This window comes from Nyctereutes procyonoides, unplaced genomic scaffold, assembly GCF_905146905.1.
Source record: "Nyctereutes procyonoides isolate TBG_1078 unplaced genomic scaffold, NYPRO_anot_genome, whole genome shotgun sequence".
Classification (NCBI taxonomy): Eukaryota; Metazoa; Chordata; class Mammalia; order Carnivora; family Canidae; genus Nyctereutes; species Nyctereutes procyonoides.
The window spans coordinates 91,508,052-91,530,920 of record NW_026575125.1 but is presented as its reverse complement, the minus strand read 5'-3'; positions in this window follow the sequence as shown (position 1 = coordinate 91,530,920).

The window sequence follows — 22,869 nt, the reverse complement described above, 5'->3', positions numbered from 1 at the left end:
GAATCCTTATAAGTAAATGTCAATTCACATTAGAACCAACAAAAATATTGATCATGCCAACGTTATAGAATGTATTACACTGTATGATGTAAACTTGACGTCAGCTTCCCAACACCTCTCAGGCTTTAAAGATTAAGTCTCTATTTCTAGCAGAAGGAAAGATTTTTGTAAAATGGCCACTCATTAATCTAACAAGTTAAAACTGTGTTTTTTGTTTCTGTTTTGAAGATTTTATTTATTCATTCATGAGAGACATACAGAGAAAGGCAGAGATATAGGCAGAGGGAGAGGCAGGCTCTCCATGCGGAGCCTGATGCAAAACTCAATCCCTGGACTCCTGTATCAGGACTTGAACTAAAGGCAGAAGCTCAGCCACTGAGCCATCCAGGTGCCCCTAAAACTGGGTTGTTTTCTATGCATTGCCCAGATTATACATCTTTACTCTGAACTCATTGTGGTCACTTGGAATTCCTAAACTAATCTCCTGATTGCCCAAAAAAGCATCAGTGGAGTTGGTATAAGGTAAAAAAAAAAAAAAAAAAAAAAAAAATTCCCCTCTAGATATGCATGAATTAGGACCTTTGCAACTTGAATGCACAAGATTGCACTGGTTTTTACAGAATTTACTGGAGGTTTGAGATGGGGAAATGATCAACTCAATCTTTGAGGGAGATGATGGACATTCATCTAGGACAGAAAAATACAACATTAGGGATGCCTGGATGGCTTAGTGAATGAGTGTCTGCCTTTAGTTTAGGGCGTGGTCCTGGTCTGGGAATGAAGTCCCATATGGGGCTCCCTGCGAGGAGCCTGCCTCTCCCTCTGTGTCTCTGCCTCTCTCCCTTTGTCTCTCATGAATAAGTAAATAAAATCATAAAAAAAAAAAGAAAAATACAACATTAATTCTGACCAGGAGTATAGATAGACTGGGAAAGTACACACTACCCTAGGGAACATAAGAGAATCTATTCTGAAAAGCAATGTTACTTATATTAGAATGTCCCCCTATCTATGATAAAGCATAACCATCTCCCCACACATTGTAATACTGTCATAGTCTAGACTATTTTGAAAGCTTGTTTCAAGAATTTATAGAGATACCTGAAATTGGTATTTAGGTCATATTCACTCATTCATTCATTCAACAAATCTATACGGCAGACACCTTGCCAGATACTAGGCACAAGGAAATAAACAAATAGACTGGATTAAGACTTCATGGAGCTTAGAGTACACAGAGGGAGAGAGAAAATGACTCAACAGGTAAGTATTTTAGGTTAGACTATATGAAACTACCAATAATTCACTGTTTTTAGCCAACAGGAATAGCAATGTAATATGGGTCAACTTAATATAATGACATATTATGATAACCTACATTAAGAAAAATGGGGGGGGGGGCAAACAGAGTCTGTACTAATGGAACCTCATCTATTCTGGGTGACAGAGAAAGTTTCCTTGAGAAAATGAAGCTCAAACTAAGATCCGAATGTTAAGTGGGCTTAACTAGTTGAAGTGAGTGGGTTATGAGTGTTGAAGACCAAGTGAGGGGCAGCCCTGGTGGCACAGCGGTTTAGCACCCCCTGCAGCCCAGGGTGTGATCCTGGAGACCTGGGATCGAGTCCCACGTTGGGCTCCCTGCATGGAGCCTGCTTCTCCCTCTGCATCTCTCTCTGTGTCTCTATGAATGGATAAATAAAATTAAAAAAAAAAAATGAAGACCAAGTGAGGTCAGCATGATATAGGAAGAACTCTCATCCCCCAGCTCTATCTTTTCTGGTAGAAAAGAGCATGCCAGGGACACCTGGGTGGCTCAGCAGTTGAGCTTCTGCCTTTGGCTCAGGGTGTGATCCTGGGGTCCTAGGATCCAGTCCCCCAACAGGCTCCCTGTAGGGAGCCTGCTTCTCCCTCTGCCTGTGTCTCTGCCTCTCTGTGTGTGTCTCTCATGAATAAATAAATAAAATCTTTAAAAAAGACAAGGAAAACAGCATGCCAGGTTGATAGGCTAAAGAACTCTGAGGACAGCATCTGGTAGCAAAGGATACCTAACAATGGCCCTAAAGAACAAGAGCAACGAGAACCTTGATTCGAAACAAGGTGTAATATCTACACACACTTACAAGCAGCAAGTAATGCAGAACCAATAGGACTCAAAAAAAAAAAAAAAAAGCCCCAGAATTGACAGGTCATTTCAATGGCTTTGAGAGAAGAAGTTTCCTTCCTTTCAGTGACTATCAAAAAAATCTGATTAAACTCCAGCTAATCCAATTTACAACATGTTGTTCACATGAGAAGAGTCTGTAGATAGGTCTTGGGTTTTTGTGTGTGTGTGTGGTTTTTTTTTAAGCTCATATTACCTTCATTTGTCATCTTGACAGGATATTTTGTATTTAATATCTAACAGTAAGAGAGGGGACCAACATTTAATTGTCAAACATTTTCTGTCAAAAGATTGTTTGGGAAAGTGTGCAGTGGTTCCATTTTCATGACAGAAGAAACTCTTATTTTGGTGTGACTCTTTTTTCCCTTTGATCTCCTTCTTCAGCAGAGGAATTTATTTTTCCCTGGTAAAGATAACCATTTTGTTTCTTACAAAGAAGAATTCAGTATCAGGTATGGTCAATATTGTAATTAGAGAAATCACATAAAAGTTGAAGTACTAAAAAGATCTTGTTACAAACTAGTCTCTGCAACAGAAATACAGGGTGGTCCCAGTGCCAGTGGTGATTCCACATGAAAAGATTGGTCAAAAGAGCATTCCTGAACATGCTCCCATTGACATAATTTATTACTAGCTAGTAATGACAGCCATCTAACCTCTTGACAGTTTAGAATTTCTAGTGGCACATATACTCAGATGCGAATTGTGGGATACCTGGGTGGCTCAGCAGTTGAGCATCTGCCTTTGGCTCAGGTCGTGATCCCAGGGTCCTGGGATCGAGTTCCGCATCAAGCTCCTTGCATTGAGCCTGCTTGTCCCTCTGCCTGTGTCTCTGCCTCTCTCTCTCTCTCTCTCTCTCTCTCTCTCTCTCGCTGTATCTGTCATGAATAAGTAAATAAATCTTAAAAAAAAAAAGCATTCAGATGTGAATTGTATACTACTTTGGACCACGTTTCTAGATATTTCCTTCAACCAGGAATATTTAACATCCACACACAATCAATAACAGAAACATTTATTATGAATGTCATACAATGGACTTTAAATTTATATTACATTTATTCCTCAAAATAACCTTATGAGGTAGATGTTTTATCCCGGTTTCACAAATGATAATGAAGGTTAGAGAAGTTCAGACAACTGACCAAGTTAAAACAAGCCAGTGTCTGACCCAGGATGTAAATCCAGATGCAGCTTTCTCTAATAAGCCATATAGCTCAAAGCACACTAGTCCAATATAGTGTAGTAGAGTAACTTCCATTGCTTAGACTTAGGCTTCAGAGAACAGAGATATATAAGTGATCAAAAGTCACCATCTTCTATGGCCATGAACTATCTTCAGTCAGCACATTCCTCCAGGTCTTCTTCTGGTTTATGATCAGAGACCTTAAAGGCACCACCAAACAATACAGTTATACAGAATACATATGCTAAAGCTCACTCTTGGGACACCTGGGTGGCTGAGTCATTGAGCATCTGCCTTCTGCTCAGGGCATGATCCCAGGGTCCTGGGATTGAGTCCCGCATCCGGCTCTGCACAGGGAGCCTGCTTCTCCCTCTGCCTGTGCCTCTGCCTCCCTCTGTGTGTCTCTCATGAATAAATAAATAAAATCCTTAAAAACAAAAAAAGAAAGACACTGATCACATTAGTGTTTACTAACTCAAGCTCAATCTCCTCCCTAGTGAGAAGAATAATAATGCTACCACTGGAGAAATGCTATTGTTCAAAGTAGCAGAATTCAGGGATCCCTGGGTGGCTAAGCCCTTCGGCCCAGGGTGTGATCCTGGAGTCCCGCGTTGGGCTTCTGCATGGAGCCTGCTTCTCCCTCTGCCTTTCTCTCTGTGTGTCTCTCATGAATAAATAAAATCTTTTTTAAAAAAAAGTAGCAGAATCCCTTCTTCAGCAAGGTGGGGGGTAGGAGGGAAGGATGGTGGGGGACAAGACCCAAGTATTATTGAATGTGTGCTGAATTGATTTCTAAGAAAGTCAGATTAGGCGACTATCATGTCTTTATTTTGCTAATTAGAAAAGTACTTTTAGAAAGAACTGAATTACTCAGGCAAGAGGGAAGATTTAAGAGCCTCTGTGAGGGAAGAGGGCTAAAATGCAAAGTGAGGCAGGGGAATGTCAGGTAGAAACTTTAAAAAAATAACTGAGAGATCACATGGGTAACTGGATTAAATTTGGTGAGTGCTAGGAGATATAGTTTTCATATTTATCAATGCAAGGAGCAGCAATAATATTCACTAATAATAACAGCTGCTAATCTTTGAGGATTGCAAATATTGCATCTAGCTCGTAAGATGAATTATGCCATTTCATCGTTATTAGAATCCTACAAGATAAGCACTATTATTGGCCCCACGTGACTGTGAGGAAACTGAGGCCTACAGAGATTACATAACTTCGTCCAGTCATAACTAGGAAGAAGCTGACTCAGGATGAATGCTTTAATCAGCGGGTTTTCAAAGTCTATGCTACAAGGGAAAAAAAGCCAAGTAATGAAAAGCAGAAAGAGACAGGAAGGAATCAATCCCTTTCTACTTTCTCTTCTTTCCTGTAAAATCTAATTCTATCCAAGAAAATCTTGCAGTGCAGGTTATTAGAGATCAACTTGTCTTATATTTTACAAAATGCAAATAATCCCATTTCTTAAAAGTTTGCTTAGAAGCCCCTTCCCAATCATCACATCTTATGATAAATCTCCACAAATGACGCAAGTTCCCTTTTAGGAAAATCATAAACACAAGGAAACAAAACTGAAATTCAAAAATAAATTCTCACTTCCATATATGGAGTTCATTGGCATATGATTTTTTTCCTCTGCACAAAAGTAACAACTAGCCTTGGAGGTCTTCTAGTTTCTGCAACACAGTTCACAAAACATGGACTCTGAAAAGGACAAGAAACAATCCTCAGCCTTTCAGAGTCTGTTAGTGTTTATATATGTCAAAGCAACAAGACTTTCATTTAGCTAACAGAAAGGGAAAACTATGGAAGTCACCAGAACAAATGATCACAATTTAAGTGAAGATGGTATTGAAAATGATCATGGAAATTTATTTATTAACAAAGCTTCAAACTCTGTGGATTCTGAACTTTAAATTGAATTTTAATCTTTGATTTCAGGGTTTGCTGAAACTCTATAAATAGCTCAGTATTTTTCTGAAGCTTATAAAATTGGTGAGAGCAGACAGTTCTGATCTAAGAGAATTTAAATAATTAGTATACAAAAGAAATGCATATATACAATTTCTCCTCAAAATCGTTCTTAGTCTCAGGGTACAAAAAAGGCGAACTTAAATTTTGTTCTTCTAAGAATATAGCTTAAACTTGTATCTAGGAGCACTTATTAGGTACACATACATAAATCTAAATATATCCAAATGAAAGAGTTGACAAACAAAAAATAAGATTCATTAATTTTTCTTTTTCTTTTTTTTAAGATTTTATTTATTTACTCATGAGAGACACAGAGAGAGGCAGAGACACAGGCAGAGGGAGACGTAGGCTCCATGCAGGGAGCCCAACATGGGACTGGATCCCGGGCTCCCAGGTCAGCCCTGGGCCTAAGGGAGGCGCTCAAAGCCCTGAGCCATCGGGGGGTCCCAGATTCATAGATTTTTCTAAGGGTTGTGATGAAGTTTTGGAATATAGACGAGGTTTAGTGGGGTGAGGTCTGGAGTCGATGACCAAGAAAGAATTCTTCAAATGTCTTTGCTGAAAAAATGGGGATTTTATTAAAAATGAGGACAAGAACCATCAGCAGGAAGAGCTGCTGCCCCAGGCTTCTGAGGAATGGCTGATTATAAACCTGGGAGATAGGCAGCCAGGGTGGCTCAGCGGTTTAGCGCCACCTTTGGCGCAGGGTGTGATCCTGAAGTCCTGGGATCAAGTCCTAGGTCGGGCTCCCTGCATGGAGCCTGCTTCTCCCTCTGCCTGTGTCTCTGCCTCTCTTTCTTTCTTTCTCTCTCTCTCTCTCTCTCTCTCTCTCTCTCTCTCTCTGTGTGTGTGTGTGTGTGTCTCATGAATAAATAAATAAAATCTTAAAAAAAAATAAAATAACCTGGGAGTTGTGAGGGGTTTGAGGATAGATTACTCTCTAATGAATTTTGGAAGCAAGATTTCCTGGACCTTGAAGGGGTTAACTATTGCTTGGGAAAAGGTCATTTATTACCATCTAATAAAACCTGAGTCAAGAGACCCTTCAGATGTACATCTGTAGGCCATGTGCTTGGGGGATGATTGCCAACAGGTATCTTGGGAATTTAGAGATAAAGGACATTTCTAAAGGAATTTTTAAATGTTAAAGTAGACTTACAAGATCCTGGGGAGTCAGGCTAAGATTGCCTTTTGCCCTTAGCAAAGTATTAACATCCAGGCAGTTGAATCCTTAGAGGATTGCTCCTCTGTCTGTTTCAAGGACTTGTCAATATGCTGCCCTGGGCTCATGCTTTGTCCTCAACTAGCCCTGTTCTGAATCAGGTGAACAGGTACAAAGGGCTATTGTAATCTCCCCTCATCATTTTACACTTCAGGACACAGTGGTCAGTGAGTAGGATTCTAAAAAAGGACATACAGCCAGATAGTGTGAGATACAGGTAGGAAACTGGCAAGAGGTGTGTATGAAAAATCAGGAAAAAGTATGGGAGTGTCTGAAAAATCAGAAAAAGATTAGCTCATTTGCAGGGTTGTAGGCCACGTTAAAGACTGTATATTAACTTTACAATTTGGGGGAAATGTTTTAATGGTTTTAATCCGGAAAGCAAAATTATTAGATTTATATTTTAGAAAAATTACCCTAGAGGAAGTTGGAAAAGGTGCCTCAAAGGGCTTAACTCAGAGAAAGAAGATCAGTTAAAATACTATAACAATGTGCCACATGAAAAAAGAAAAAGAAAAAATATCTCATGAAGAAGTTACCAGGGATGAGTGAATGGAATGTCCATAGTGGATAGAAACCTCTAGAGGATAGAACATAGTTGCAATCTATTAATGAGGTAGAAGTTATGCTCAACAGTTTGTGACCAAGTTAAATGAAGCAGGAGGGGAGGCATCAAAGAGGAAGAATAGTATATAACATGAAAGTATTAAGCACATAAGCAATGGGTCCAGATGACCTGTGTTCAGATGTTTAATTTCATGCTCATTGACTGTGGGGCCATAAGCAAATAAATCAATCCTTCTATAATTGTTTCTTCGTCTTTAAAATATGTACGTTAGTACTGACCCCATAGGTTCTTATGAGGACTAATGAATTGAAGTATAAAAAATACTGGAAAAAAGTGTCTAGTATACGTTAATAACTATGTAAGTGTTCAATAAAATTTGAAAAAAAAAATAAAATAAAATTTGAAAAGACCACGATTTCAGACATAAGTACTGCCATCCACTGAGGTTTTTTAAAATTTAAATTCAATTAATTAACATAGAATGTATTAGGGCCACCTTCAGCCCAGGGCTTGATCCTGGAGACCCAGGCCCATGACTAAAGCATGAGTAACCAGAGCTCTTACATAGAATCTGATACATGCACACTGTGATTGAGACAAACTGTTTCCTTATGAGTTTTAAACTATAAAGATGTAGGCTTAGGTATGATGGTAGATCTCTTCCTTGCCACATGAGGAGCTTGGCCAAAAATGTTACTGATGCACAGAGAAAAATAGAGCACCAGTTACAATACTAACAGGTATCTGCCTTTAGGCTTCCCAATTATTTGACCTTATTAATTACATTTTTTATTTAAACTAGCTTGAACCGCGTCATTCTTTAACCACAGAGAAATGATAAGAACAATATACTGAATGTATATATCATCCAGGGGAAATTAAAACCAGATTATTGACTTTAATTAATTAGCAAAATTTTACAAATGACACAGATATCCATGTAATACAGAAGACAGGAAGAAACATCATAAAATAAGATGATCATTCAAAATGTTGTGGTAGCAGGAAAATTAGACAAATATCACTATATAAAAAAGTTATCCAAACATAGATATAAGAAAAAGGAAACAAACAAGAGGGGATTCAATTGAGAAAAAGGGACAGATGCATCCTAAGAGAAGAAAAGAAGTTACAGAAAGATATAATTTAACAAGAGTTTCTGTAAACGATCTTGTGTTAGGCATTGTTGTAACAAAAGAGAAATTTCTACATGGTTCTACAGTGCTAAGGGAATAGAGTTATCCAAGTCTTGAACGGTCCACTTAATGATGCACTAGAGTTATAATTAAAGTAGGGCTGAGAATAGTTGAGGCATCATCACAGTATGACACTGAATTACACACTATAGAAAAGAGCCAAAGAATATCTAAGATGGGCACACAGATGTGCTTTTCAGAACATAAGAAATGCCTCCTAGGATTACACGAAGTCTTATCTGCCTGTGATTCTGTAACAGAGGCTCCAAGGGGAAAGAGAGGAGCAGAAACGAGTAGAGTTGACACTTCAATGACAAACATTTAAAATGTATGGGTCCACTTATATGTAGATTTGGTTATCAAAAAAATATGTTGGAGGGACCCCTGGGTAGCTCAGCCATTGAGCAGCTGCCTTCCGCTCAGGGCTTGACCCCAGGATCCAGGATCCAGGATCCAGTCCCACATTGGGTTCCCTGTGGGGAGCCTGCTTCACCCTCTGCCTATGTCTCTGCCTCTCTCTCTCTCTCTCTCTCTCTCTCTCTCTCTCTTCCTCTCTCTCTCTCTCTCTCGTGAATAAATAAATAAATCTTTTTAAAAAATTTGTTGGAAAGTTTCTTGGACGTTTGTAACAATGGGAGAAAACACAGAGACAAACCACAAGGCACAGAAATACCGAAAAAAATAAGGAAAAGTTAGATGAGTCATGAATAGATAAATATATGTAGAAACTAGCGTATCATTTACTATACCATAACATATACACAAGTCTACTATAAAAAGTTAAAATTTATCAAAACTTACAAACACAGACATGTATTTTTTTTATTTATGATATCTACTTATAACATCCACATTGAGCTGTATCATGTAAGACAATAATGATGTCGGATAAGACAAACAGATGATTCATCCTGTAAATAGACAACACAAACTTACCGTATACATAAATAGAGTACAATCCTGGAAATGGATTTTCTCTTCCTTGTTTTTCTTAATAACATTTTCTTTTCTATGGCTGACTTTAAGGTCTGCACATGGCATTGTAGAGGCCCAGGGCAGGCTGCCCAAGGATAGGCCCCTTTTACAGGAAAAGCTCTCAGACTTCCCCACCACAGCCTAAATTTACATTGGAAAAGGGGAACCTAAAACAGGAAACCTACTATTAACAAATACTCACCTTTACCTAAGGAATTTATCTGCATAATAAGGTAACCTTGTTTTTCCAAACATCTCCTTTCACCTTCTTGTTAAGGATCTTCTTCCCCACCCCCCCGCCCCCCCACCCCACCCTCGCCACCTCTTTTTTTGTGTTTTATTTATTTATTCATGAGAGACACAGAGAGAGAGGCAGAGACACGGGCTGAGAGAGAAGCAGGCTCCACGCAGGAAGCAGGATCACGCCCTTGGGCTAAAGACAGAAGCTTAACCGCTGAGCTACCTAGGCGTCCCAACCTTCTTCCCCTTGAAAGACTCTAGGGCAGATGAAGGAAGGACTTCCACCCCTTTACAGTATATAATAGAAATAAGAAATAAAACTTGTGATAATCAACTGTTTATGTTAACAGCAAGGATTCCAGGCAACAGTAAATTATTAGTTGTAATGTTTTTATGATGCCAAAAATTATAAGCAGATTTTTCAACTGCATGTGTGGGGACAGGGAGATTGATGTCCCTAACTCCAACAATGTTAAAGGATCAACTGCAGTAGTTGATAAAATGTCATATATAAAAAATTACAGAGCTGCAAATGCACTATGTCCTTTCACAGGCCTGTTATGGATCTAGTACTTAAAGATAATCTATTGAGGAACTGTTCACAGCATGAAGGCAGGGGGTGGAACGGGGAAGAGGGGGTGAAGAACCCTTCAGAAAAGGTTTCTTTTTTTTTTTTTTTTAAGATTTTATTTATTTATTCATGAGAGACACACAGAGAGGCAGAGACACAGGCAGAGGGAGAATCAGGCTCCATGCAGGGAGCCCGACATGGGACTTGATCCATGAGTCCCAGAGTCCCGGGATCAAGTCCCACATCAGGCTTCCTGCATGGAGCCTGCTTCTCTCTCTGCCTGTGGCTCTGTCTCTCATGAATAAATAAATAAAATCTTTTTTTTTTAAAAAAAAAAAAGCAGACTTCCCTTTTCTTCTGCCTAAGACTAATACCTTCATTTTTTTGTATCCTATAATGTAACAGAAATCATATTAAATTGATTGTCCCCTTTTTTTCAACCCCCCTTTTTTTAAGATTTACTTATTCATGTGAGAGAGAGAGAGAGAGGCAGAGACATACACAGGTAGAGGGAAGAGAAGCAGGCTCCATGCAAGGAGCCTGTTGTGGGACTAGATACTGGGACGCCAGGATCATGCCCTGAGCCAAAGGCAAATGTTCAACTACTGAGCCACCCAGGTGTCCTCTCTTTCTCTCCTTTATAATCAACCTCCATGTACTAGGTCCTTTCCATTTGCATTTAAGTAAGTTCAATTTCTCCTCTTAAATACATAACTCCCTAAACCTGATACAGCTGCTTACTTATTTGCCTCCTCCAGGTCACAACCAAGCTTCTTAAAAGAAATATGTTCAGGGGTGCCTGGGTGACTGAGGTCATGATCCTGGGATCAAGCCCAGCACTGGGTTGCCTACTATTCTCCATGCCCCTCCCTCCTGCTCTGCTTTCTCTTGCTATCTCTCTCTCTCTCTCTAAAGTAAATCAATAAATAACATCTATAAAAAGAAAAAAATAAATATGTTCAATTGCTAACTCCATTTCTAATCTATAATCAGTATCTATCTCAACATGATTAGGTTTCTATCTCCAGTGATACACCCAAGCATTTCTCACCATGGACCTAAAAGAGCTCCTTATATTAAACCCCAAAACAGTTCTCAGTCATTATCATATTTGTGGCACCAAAAACATTAGATATTGTTTTTTTTGTTTTTTGTTTTTTGTTTTTTGTTTTTTTTTAGATATTGTTTAAAAAAATCCTTACTACTAAAAATACTCTCTTCCTTTGATATTCCTCCTACCTTTTACACCAGAGATTCCCTTCCTCTTTTATCTCCTGGTGTTCCTCAAGATTCTATACTGGTTCTTCTTTAATTTGTCCACTACATTTTTGGGTGATGTAAAATTCTTTCCACTCTGATGGATTCAATTGCCATGGATACACTAATGACTCCAAAATCTATATCCAAGTTCTTTCTTCTTAGTAATAAACATATTCAACTTCCTATTAGTAGGCAAGGCTATTTGAATAGGATAGGATAGGATGGGATAGGATAAGATTTAAAAAGAATGGGTCAGGCTCCCGGTGCATGGAGCCTGCTTCTCCCTCTGCCTGTGTCTCTGCCTCTCTCGCTCTCTCTCTCTGTGACTATCGTAAATAAATAATAAAAAAATAAAATAAAAAAAGATTTAAAAAGAATGGAAAGGGCATCTCATTCACCACATACTAAAACCAAATGTCCTTTATCTTTAGCTGCTCCCAAAAACTACTCCCTAAACTCACTTATATTTTTTTTTCTCACTTATATTTTTAACTGCTTACTCAGAACTTCCACAGATTAGAGTATCCAGCAGGCATCTCAAACACAACACAAACACAACATATTCAAAACAGAACATGCAATTGTTCTTCCCAAGCCTGTTACTCTCTGAGTCTTACATAGATTGGAAATTTGTTCAATATATTCAATAGCCCAACAGAAAAACATAGATTTCATCTTTAAGGCCTGGCATTCCCACATGCACTCATGGAAATCTATTTAATCTTAAGATTATTCTTTGGCACAGATTTTGTTTACAATCATACTTCTAGGGATACCTGGGTGGCTCAGCGGCTGGGCGTCTGCCTTTGGCTCAGGGTGAAATCCTGGAATCCAGAGATCCAGTCCCCACATCAGGCTCCCTGCATGGAGCCTGCTTCTCCCTTTGCCTCTGCCTCTGCCTCTCTCTCTCTCTCTGTGTCTCTGATGAATAAAATATTTATAAATAAATACATAAATAAATCATACTTCTATATACTTATAATTTTAAATAGCCATCTTAAACTTGCTAATCAACTGGATTACCCGAAAATCATAAACAATAACCCGACAACTTAGTGAAAAAGAAAACGGCCTCCCAACTTCATTTAATCAAAGAAGTGGTCTTTGCAGCAAATTATCCATAATATTCTACTACTTTCTGGGATATGTGACATTGAGAGGGCTACAATTGTTTGTAAAAAACAGTGGAGGGCACAAATGAAAGACGAACTAGCATCAGATTCATACCACTTACGCACACATATCATTGTTTATACTATTACCATACTAATAAAGAGTTTGCTTATAGAATCATGATCATGTAATTGCAACAGGTCTACTTCCAACATTGCCCAAATCTGTCCTGGCCTGTCCATACTCACAGCCAACACCTTAACCGAAAACATTAGTAATAGTAGTAGTAGTAGTAGTAGTAGTAGTAGTAGTAGTAGTATTTTGCTTGGACCACTATAAAAGTCTCTCAGTGGCGTTTTTCCTGCCTTTAATTGTTGCTCCTAAAGTTTCCTCTTTATAAAATAGCGAGAGTAAATGTTACCAAAGAGGACAACAGATCACACTACTTCCCTCTTAGGAACCATATCTTATGATTTCATTTAGAAAAAATTTTAAATTCCCTGACATGGCCTAAATAGTCCCTACCTATCAAATCACATCTCTTATCACTGCCCTCCACCCTTTAAATATAAAGTGTGAAAAAAATTTAAAATTTAAAATAATAAAATAAATAAATATAAACTGTGAAGGTAATCAAGAATTATTTAGAAATTATAACCATAGTGCTATAAGGATAACAAATGGCATGATCTCAATCTCCAAGTTTTGATACAGAAATAAAAAAATAAATTGAATGTTACTCTAGGAGTTATAAAGTATTTCTATACATATCTTGACTTCTATGAACCTCACAGAGTATGAATTATGTGGAAGAAATTTCATTATCCCCATTATACACTTTATACAACTGAGAAAATAGAAAAAGACTAATATTAGTTTTCTTAACTTCCAACCAAGTCCTATATACCACACTGCATTACAGGACCATGGAAATGTGAAAACTAGTATCCTTACAAAGCACTCTTACAGATGTCTTCTGTTAACAAATCACATGTTCTATCTTCGTGCAATTTTCATTGCTTTGTAGAGTTTCAAGAATTAGAAGCATCATTAAAATTAATTAATTAATCCCTATAAAGACAATGGGTAACATGCAAACTTCTTTAGTAAAAATTGCATACCAACAGTAGAAATGTTTCCCCACCAAAAGATTTTTGCTTTATTTTACTATTTTCCTGTTATAAACAGAAAAAATGACTATGACTAAAATTCTGGGATTATCCCACAACATATATTCTCACTATACTATGACCTCCAAGACACTAGCCATGTTTTATTCACCATGGCATCTACAATACATAGTATACTGCCTGATATAAAGTTCCTAATATTTAGTGTTTAATAAACATGTGCAAGTAATTCATTAAGAATAAGTAGCTATTGGGACACCTAGGTGGCAAACAGTTGAGCATCTGTCTTTGGCTCAGGGAGTGATTAAGGGTCCCAGGATGGAGTCCCACATCGGTCTCCCTGTATGGAGTCTGCTTCTCCTCTGCCTATGTCTCTGCCTCTTTCTCTCTCTGTGTCTCTCATGATTAAACAATTACTTTTTAAAAAAATCTTTAAAAAAATAAGTGGCTATCAATATGAAAGAGAAGGATAAATCATACTGTCTTTCCTATTCAGTAAATATGTTTGTGCATATCTGTGTTACTCTGCTCAAAAAAATGACCAATTTTTTTCAATAGCCATTCATTGAATTGTCACTGAACTTCTTGCCTACTACATTGGACCATTGCCATAAATGCTTCCAAGGTATAAGAGAGATGGCTAAATGTCACCATAATACTCATTCTTTCCTTCTCAGTATCAGCTGGGAACACGGCAACCCAGGAAGAAACTACATTCCAAGTCTCCCTGCAGTTAGGCATATCCATGGTCCTAAATTCTAAATAATGGGATACAGTCAGAAATGCAATGTGCAGGTCCAGGTCATCTGTTCTGTTTTTTGTTTTTTAAGATTTATTTATATATTTTAGAAAGAGAGGGCAAGCATGAGCAGGAGTGACTGAGGGAAAGAGACAGAGAATGGCAATTAGACTCCACAAATGGGGCTTAATCTCACTACCCTAAACACAACCTGGGCCAAAACAAGAGCCAGAGGATTCACTGACTCTGCAACCCAGACACCCACCTAGGTCATCTTCTTAAAGACAAACCTACTTTCCCTTGACAGATTTGGACAGTTCTATGACAGAGAAGATTATTTGGCTTCTCTTAGAACCACTATTAGAGTTATTTTTATTATAACAACTTAGCCGATTCCTTAACCAAGAGGCTGGATCATATTAACTGATGAGAAAAATTATAAAGTCTAACCTGTTACCTTGCATAATGACTAACTTGAACTTGAAAGCCACTTTTTTTCAATTGGCTGTGAGGCAGGATTGACTGTGCAAATGTTTAATGTTTCACAACATGGATAGAGATAAAGAGCAATTATACAGCATCTAAGAGAAGTAAACTTTATTAAATTGACTGATTGGTTTTTTATGATTCCTCTAAATAGGTTTCCTGAAGAAGAATATTTACTAAACTGCATCCCATAAAATAATTAAAATCCCACAAGAAACAAATACATATTGTATGTTTGCCAAACACTCACACTTGGATGCACATGCATAAAGGAGGCAGGATAGTAATACTGAGAGAGGAGGGTCGTGTTGTCACATTTGAGAAACTCTTGGATAAACAAGTTTATTGACTATAATAATTCTCAAAGGCTTTAATATGCTTTAATATCCCACTAGCTTGTTTTTTTTCTTACCATCATGTAACAAGATGCCATGTGAGGATAGATATGATGTGAACTCCATTAAAACAGTCACACAAGCTCACTTGAATTTATCTAAAACTGGAATACAATCTCCAGTTTATAACTGACACTAACATTACTTAAAATGCCACATTTAGACTAATTACAAATTTATGTTACCTGCTTGGTTCCCAAAGGCATTTAAATGTGCAAGACATGATTTAAACAATCTATTCTAGATTTAAATCTAGATTCCTAGACCTGACTATCTAGGAAAATTCCCATTAGAGCATATGACTTCAGCTTGGGTATAACCCTTTGAAGGTGATCTGATAAAATATAGATAACCCTAGCTCTGAGTACTAAATATTCCATTGTTTGGTCACTTCACTGACTAAAACGAAAAGGGTATACTCTGAATAAAGTTTCTTCTTATGGAAAAAGAGTAAATCTACCTTGTTCTGTTACCAAGGAATAAAGGAAAGAACTTCATGCTAAACTTTTCAACACTTCCAAATTTCCTTCAGATTGCTGTAGCTTAAAATCATAAACACCAATGAAGGAAGCTAAGTAGAATTTGCTAATACAATAAAGCTGTCTTTGGGGAATGACAGAAAGAGGCTGGAGAGAAAAAAATGCTCGGGTAGTCATCGAAGCAGCAAACATCTTAGATATTTGTGATTTCCATTGCACTTCATAAACTTTAAACAAAGATATGATGGTATTGGTTATCATTTATATTAAGCAGGCTAGAGAATTACATGTTCAAATTATATGCCTTGGAGCACAGTAATTGCTATGAATCTGTGCTCTTAGCCAATATTGATCATCAGTATTCTGCGAAAACACAAAACAACAAAAAACGCTCCATCAATGAGGCAGTTTCCATTGTGGAGGCCGAGAAAATTAAGGCCATTCCACCTCAAGTTCAGCATTAGCTCAAGTACAGCCATCTCAGGTCCCGGTGAATAAAAGCTGAACTTTACCTTACTTCAGTTACAGGAAAAAAACGCTCAATGCCCTTGAAAGCCCCATATCAGAATGAAAACAGAGCTTAAGAAATTCCTCCACCCCTTCAGGAAATCCCCTAGACCAGCCCATAAAAACCCAGCTGGAACCCAGCTCGGCGTCCAAGTCCCTGCTCCGCTGTGTCGGGTACACTTGGACCCAAGCTCGAGCTTGTAAATAAACCCTCGTGTACTTGCATCGGTGTCGGCTCCTTGGTGGTTTCTCGGATTTGCAATCTTGGGCACAACATCATGAGGTGGGAAAATGATACCACTTCTATCACTCTCTTTATAGTTATGGAGGGATCCCTGGGTGGCGCAGCGGTATGGCGCCTGCCTTTGGCCCAGGGCGCGATCCTGGAGACCCGGGATCGAATCCCACGTCGGGCTCCCGGTGCATGGAGCCTGCTTCTCCCTCTGCCTGTGTCTCTGCCTCTCTCTCTCTCTCTGTAACTATCATAAACAAATAAAAAAAATTTATAGTTATGGAGGCTGGTGCTACTTCCTTCGTGGATGATATCCACATTTCATGAAAATGAAAACAAAAGGAGTTTTCACACAAATGGAGAGAAAAAAAGGCCTTTAGGTTTACAGCCCTTTAGAGCCTTTAGATTTTAAACCCTGAACTTAAAAAACAAAACAAAACAACAACAAAAAACCCTGAACTTATAGTTGATAATGAAATGAAAAGGCACTGTAATAAGTTCATGGTCCACTGCTATGAATATCCTAGCGTTCACAGAACCACAGCGTGACTATATCACCAAAGTTTCTCAATTGTTCTTTTCAAATAATCTCTATACATTGGAAATTTCATTTTGTGAAACTGAACAAAAGGTTACTTACTCCCTTTTAGGAAATGTCTAGACTTCTCCCAAAACAGTTAGTTGCAATAACAGAACAATAATTGCTTGACTTATGCAATGCATAAATAATGTGCTTCATCATGGCAACTGTTAGTATTCCTCTTCGTGGTACGTTTAAAGAATTTATTTTATTTTTATTTTTATTTTTTTTAGATTTTATTTATTTATTCATGCGAGACACAGAGAGAGGCAGAGACACAGGCAGAGGGAGAAGCAGGCTCCACGAAGGGAGCCCGACATGGGACTCAATCCCAGGTCTCCAGGATCACGCCCTGGGGCTGAAGGCGGTGCTAAACCCCTGAGCCACCTGGGTTGCCCTAAAAAAATTTTTTTTTAATGACCACATATGAAAAACCTGCAAAAAGTTTTCATTGTCCAAACAGAACATAAACTATCCATTTGATCCACCCCTTTCAATCAAAAAGTATAAGTGAAATTCTACAAAGAATCTAGTTACTTCTCAGGTTATATTCTCAAACCTTCTGAAAAAATACTCCCAATATTGTATATGTATTTGAATTATGAAAGAATTAGTCTAGATTTGTTTCACTGGTATGATGGTATAAATGTAAAATACACTGTTGGGACGCCTGGGTGACTCAGCAGTTGAGCATCTGCATTCATCTCAGGGTGTGATCCTGGGATCCGGGATCTAGTCCCACATTGGGCTCCTTGCAGGAAGCCTGCTTCTCCCTCTGCCTCTCTCTCCCTTTCTCTGTGTCTCTCATGAATAAATAAAATCTTAAAAATAAATAAATAAATAAATAAATAAATAAATAAATAAATAAACAAACTGCTTACTGAAATTAATGCAATTAGAAAACTAAATGTAAGCAACCAATGTTGCATATGTATATTTGTGTATATATATATACATATATATATGTATATGCACTCAAATGAATAATCAGAACCATGAGAACTAGCTAATTCACATACCCTTGAGTTTTGTGATTTTATCATTCTACAACTTGACCTTTTTCTGTGTCATTTTGATGTTTAAAAAAATTGCATTTGTAATCATTGGCAGTAGTTTTTAAACAGCAGGCATTAATAGGTGGTCCAAGAAGGCAGCAAATTGAGCTCAAGGTAGCCTGGTAAGAAATATTAGGCAAACATCCATGACATAGGGGGAGCAAGGTCTTACAAAAAGCAGTTACAAAACGAGGGAAGTCTATCAGCAAAAAATAGGTAAAGCTGCCTCATTGTACAGCTGCAGGGGAAACATTCACATCACAGACTTGACAATGGCATCCCCTGGAGTTGCATAGTGTTTAGCTGCATAACCTTATGTGGAAGCCAGGAGGTGGAGGCAGATAAACAGGAAATGTCAGGGAAATCAGGTAGCACTCTTCAGGGGTCAAGACAGGGGAAATTAAATTCTGAGTCTGGATTCTAGTCTCTGGAAATATATAATGAAAAAGAAAATTTAGGAACATAATTTCAAAAGAACACGAATACTGGTCAAAGGATCAAGCACAGGAGGAAAAAGCAACCTAGTTCTGGGTATTGGAGAAGGAGGCAGGGAACTACCTACCTGATCTTGGGAAGAATGAAAATGCTTAAAAGAATAAAGGCAAACAAAATCAAAATGGTTGCACTAATACTTCAGTGAAGCTAGATCTAATTTTTTTTAAAAGATTCTATTTATTTATTTCAGATAGAGAGCAAGCAAGAAACAGCACGATCAGGGGAGAGCAGCAGAGGGAGAAGCAGGTTCCCCCCTGAGCAGGGATCTATCCCAGGACCCCAGTTCATTACACCAGTGAAAGGCAGACGCTGAACTTACTGAGCCACCCAGGAACACTGAAGTAGATTTTAAAGTAATCTTTTTCCTCTCCCTCAAACTTTCCTTCCTCCATTGTTGGCCTTTTGTATCAGGAAACTTGCACCACCGAAAAGACAAGACGAAGGAGGCAAGTAGCACATACAGGTTTCCTATCAAATTCAGCTAGATCCTGATTTCCCTATAAAACCCCCCAACATCCTCAGCTGGGCTTATAATTTGTGGAGGATATAGAATCCCAAAGCCTCCTTAGCCCAGAAAAGTGATAAATCTATTATCCCTTTTTATCTCAAACTCTGTCTTCATGGTATTTTTTGGCTCTGAAGTATATGGTTGGTTTGACAAGAAGGCTCAACTGTTGTACAGTCAGAAAGTCAGGATCAGCAAGTGTATGGTGTTGAGCTATTGGCAAAAATTACTTAAATTCTCTTTGCTAAAGAAAAGGACTACTGCCAGAATTTGGGGTGATTTTCAAACTACTGATAGTCTGTAAATTACCTCTATTTTGGAATTCAGATGTATTCAAGGGTAGAATTCAGTCAATCTTTTAATGTAACAACCCTGGGTCCTCTGTGACTCAGTCTGTTAAGCATCTGCCTTTGGCTCAGGTCATGATCTCAGGGTCCTGGGATCAAGCCCCAAGTTGGGCTCCCTGCTCAGTGCCCTGCTCAGAGCTCCCTCTCCCTCTGCCCATCCCCTCTGCTTGTGATCTCTCTTATGCGTGCTCTCATTCTCTCTAAAAAAGTAGGGTCATAGAAAATTAAATTAAATTAATATACCAATGCTGTACATCCCATTGTATGTCTTGCTACATAAGGAATATTAAAATATAAAGGTTGTCGAAGTCTACCTAATACCAAATAATCTGTACAAAAATGAAAAAGTCATATAACTACAGACATGGTTGGTCCACCCTATGCCAAAGATCCATGTGTTTCCAAGGATGGTGAGAAAAAAATATATGGGTGATTAAAATAATATTTCCCATATAAGTTGCCAGTTTGTTTTCTTATCTGTATCTACTGCCCATCCTAATATTCAATCTGCTATCTAGTTTAGCCCAGAGATATTAAAACATGAAGCAGTATCCAATCACATAACATTTCATCTATAAAAAGAAGATGTTTGGGGCCTTTTTCTTCATAAAAGTTACTAGAGCATGTACATGTCTGATAAAGTTGGAAGGAGTTGCTGAAGAATAGCATAAGTAAAGACATTTTTGCCACATAATACACACTCCAGCTAATATGTGAAATTCAAGATATTCTAGATAACTTGCACCCATTAAAAAAAGCCCTCAGTCTTCTTTATTTTTTTTTAAAGATTTTATTTATTTATTAATGAGAGACAGAGAGAGAGACAGAGACACAGACAGAGGCAGAAGCAGGGTCCATGCAGGGAGCCTGATATGGGACTCAATCCTGGGACTCCAGGATCACTCCCTGAGCCAAAGTCAGGCACTAAACCGCTGAGCCACCCAGGGACCCCAGCCTTCTTTAAAAATTATGTGAGATTCACATTTATTTGCAGGAAAGCATTAAAATAAATGAGTACTATTTAAAAACATAAAACTATACTGTTTAAAAACCATGAAATACCTGTGTATGTTACTATATCAAACTATTCACACTCACCATAAAAAGTTCTGAAATTTTTTTAAACATGAATGTCTTTATTTTTTTATTTTTTATGTTTTTTAAAGATTTTACTTATTTATTCATGAGAGACTCGGGGGGGGGGGGCAGAGACACAGTCAGAGGGAGAAGCAGGCTCCATGCAGAGAGCCAACGTGGAACTCGATCCCAGGTCTCTAGGATCATGCCCTGGGCTGAAGGTGGTGCTAAACCACTGAGCCACCTGGGCTGTCCCCCAAAATTCTGAAATTAAAAAAAAAATCTCCATCACAATTTAACCCATCCCCACTCACCACCCCTCTGGTAACCATCAATTTGTTCTCTATAGATAAGAATCTGTTTCTTGGTTTCCCAATCTGTTTTTTTTTTTTCTCCCTTTGCTCTTTTGTTTGTTCCTTAAATTTCACATATGAGTGAAATCATGTGGTATTTGTCTTTCTCTGACTTGCTTCGCTTACATTAATACCCTGTAGCTCCATCCACATCTTTGCAAATGACAGGATTTCATCCTTTTTTATGGCTGAAAAATATTCCATTGTGTGTATACATACATACACACACACACTTATATATGTAACTTCTTTATTTATTCATCAGTCAATAGATACTTGTATTGTTTCCATATATGGCTATTGTAGATAATGCTGCTATAAACATTGGAGTACATGTATTCCTATAAATTAGTATTTTTGTGTTCTTTGGGTAAATACTTAGTAGTACAATTGCTGGATTGTGGGGTAGTGCTATTTTTAACTTTCTGTGGAACTTCGATATTGTTTTCTAGAGTGGTTGTACCAGTTTGCATTCCCATCAACAGAACAAGAGGGTTCCCCTTTCTCCACATCCTCATTTACACCTGTTGTATCAGGTGTACATCATGTTGTTGATTTTAGACATTCTGAGAGGTGTGAAGTGGTATTTCATTGTAGTTTTCATTTGCATGTCTTCTTTGGAAAAGTGTTCAAGGCTTCTGTCCATTTTTTAATTGGATTATTTGTTCTTTGGGTATTGAGTTTGGTAAGTTCTTCATATATTTTGTATGCTAACCCTTTACCAGAAATGGTATTTACAAATATCTTCTCTTAGTCCATAGATTACCTTTTAGTTTTGTTGATTCCTTTGCTGTGCAGAAGCTCTTTATTTCTATGAAGTCCCAATATCTTTGCTTTTGTTTCCCTTGCCTCAGGAGACCTATCTAGAATACTGCTATGACTAGTGTCAAAGAAACTACTGCTTATGCTCTGTTAAAGGAGCTGTATACTTTCAGGCCTTTCACTTAGGTCGTTAATGCATTTTGAATTTATTTTTGTGTTTGGAGTGAGAAAGTCATCCAGTTTCATTCTTTTGAATGTTGCTGTCCACTTTTCCCAACACTACTTTGTGAAGAGACTATTCGTCCCTGCTTTGTCAAGGATTAATTGACCATATAGTTGTGGGCAAAGTTGTAAAGTTTTTGATTAAAATTTTCATAAACTAGTAAATCAAAATGCTGAAATCTCTTTATTTCCCATTACCACTGCTTAAAGATGATGATAAAAGGATTTGGGAAAATGGTGATTTCATTAAAGTGGAAAAGTGAAAGTTGTCACTTAACACATAGAAGTCAAAGTACTTAAGTTCAGCTCCAAGCTCTTCAGTTTCCTAGTCTGTGTGACCTTGGGGAAGTCATGAATCCTCTCCAGACTTCCTACTTTATCTTTGTAAAAAGGTTAATAGAAGTACCTGCTTCATAGACTACAGAGAATCAAATGAGTTAGTACATGTAAATCATGCGAAACACGGCCTGGCAGTGCTCAATAAGTACTCTGTTATACATGATGCCTGCTGTTTTTGCTTTCATTATGCTATTATATTTAGGCAGAGAATCTATGAGATACTGAGAAAAACAAAAATCGACTGAGAAAGAATCTCGGACCTGGAAATATAGGTTTCATGTGGCACTGATGAATGTTAGGATTATAGATTTACTACAATGGTGGGAAGAAATTACAGACTAAATGTATTTCAGTAAGGGGTCAAGGAAGGATGTATGGAAAGCAGAGAAAGTCAAATTATGAAAAGAACTTCAGTTATGAAAGGAAGGAAATAAATAAGGAGAAATCTAGAAAGGGCAGTTGGGTCAAGTGAAGATGATTTCCAGGAGAAGGGAAACCTGTGGAAGAAGCCATGACCTGTTAGGAGCTATTTCACCCAATTCCATCCACTCCCTTAACTCAGGTAACTTATTTTGTCTCTCCTCTTTCCTCAGGTTATACAATCAGTCAAAATGACTCAGCAGTTTTCAAACTCAATTATTTTCCTAACTACTCCTCCTGATTTTGTGTTCCAATATCTCCCATACTTGTTTTAATG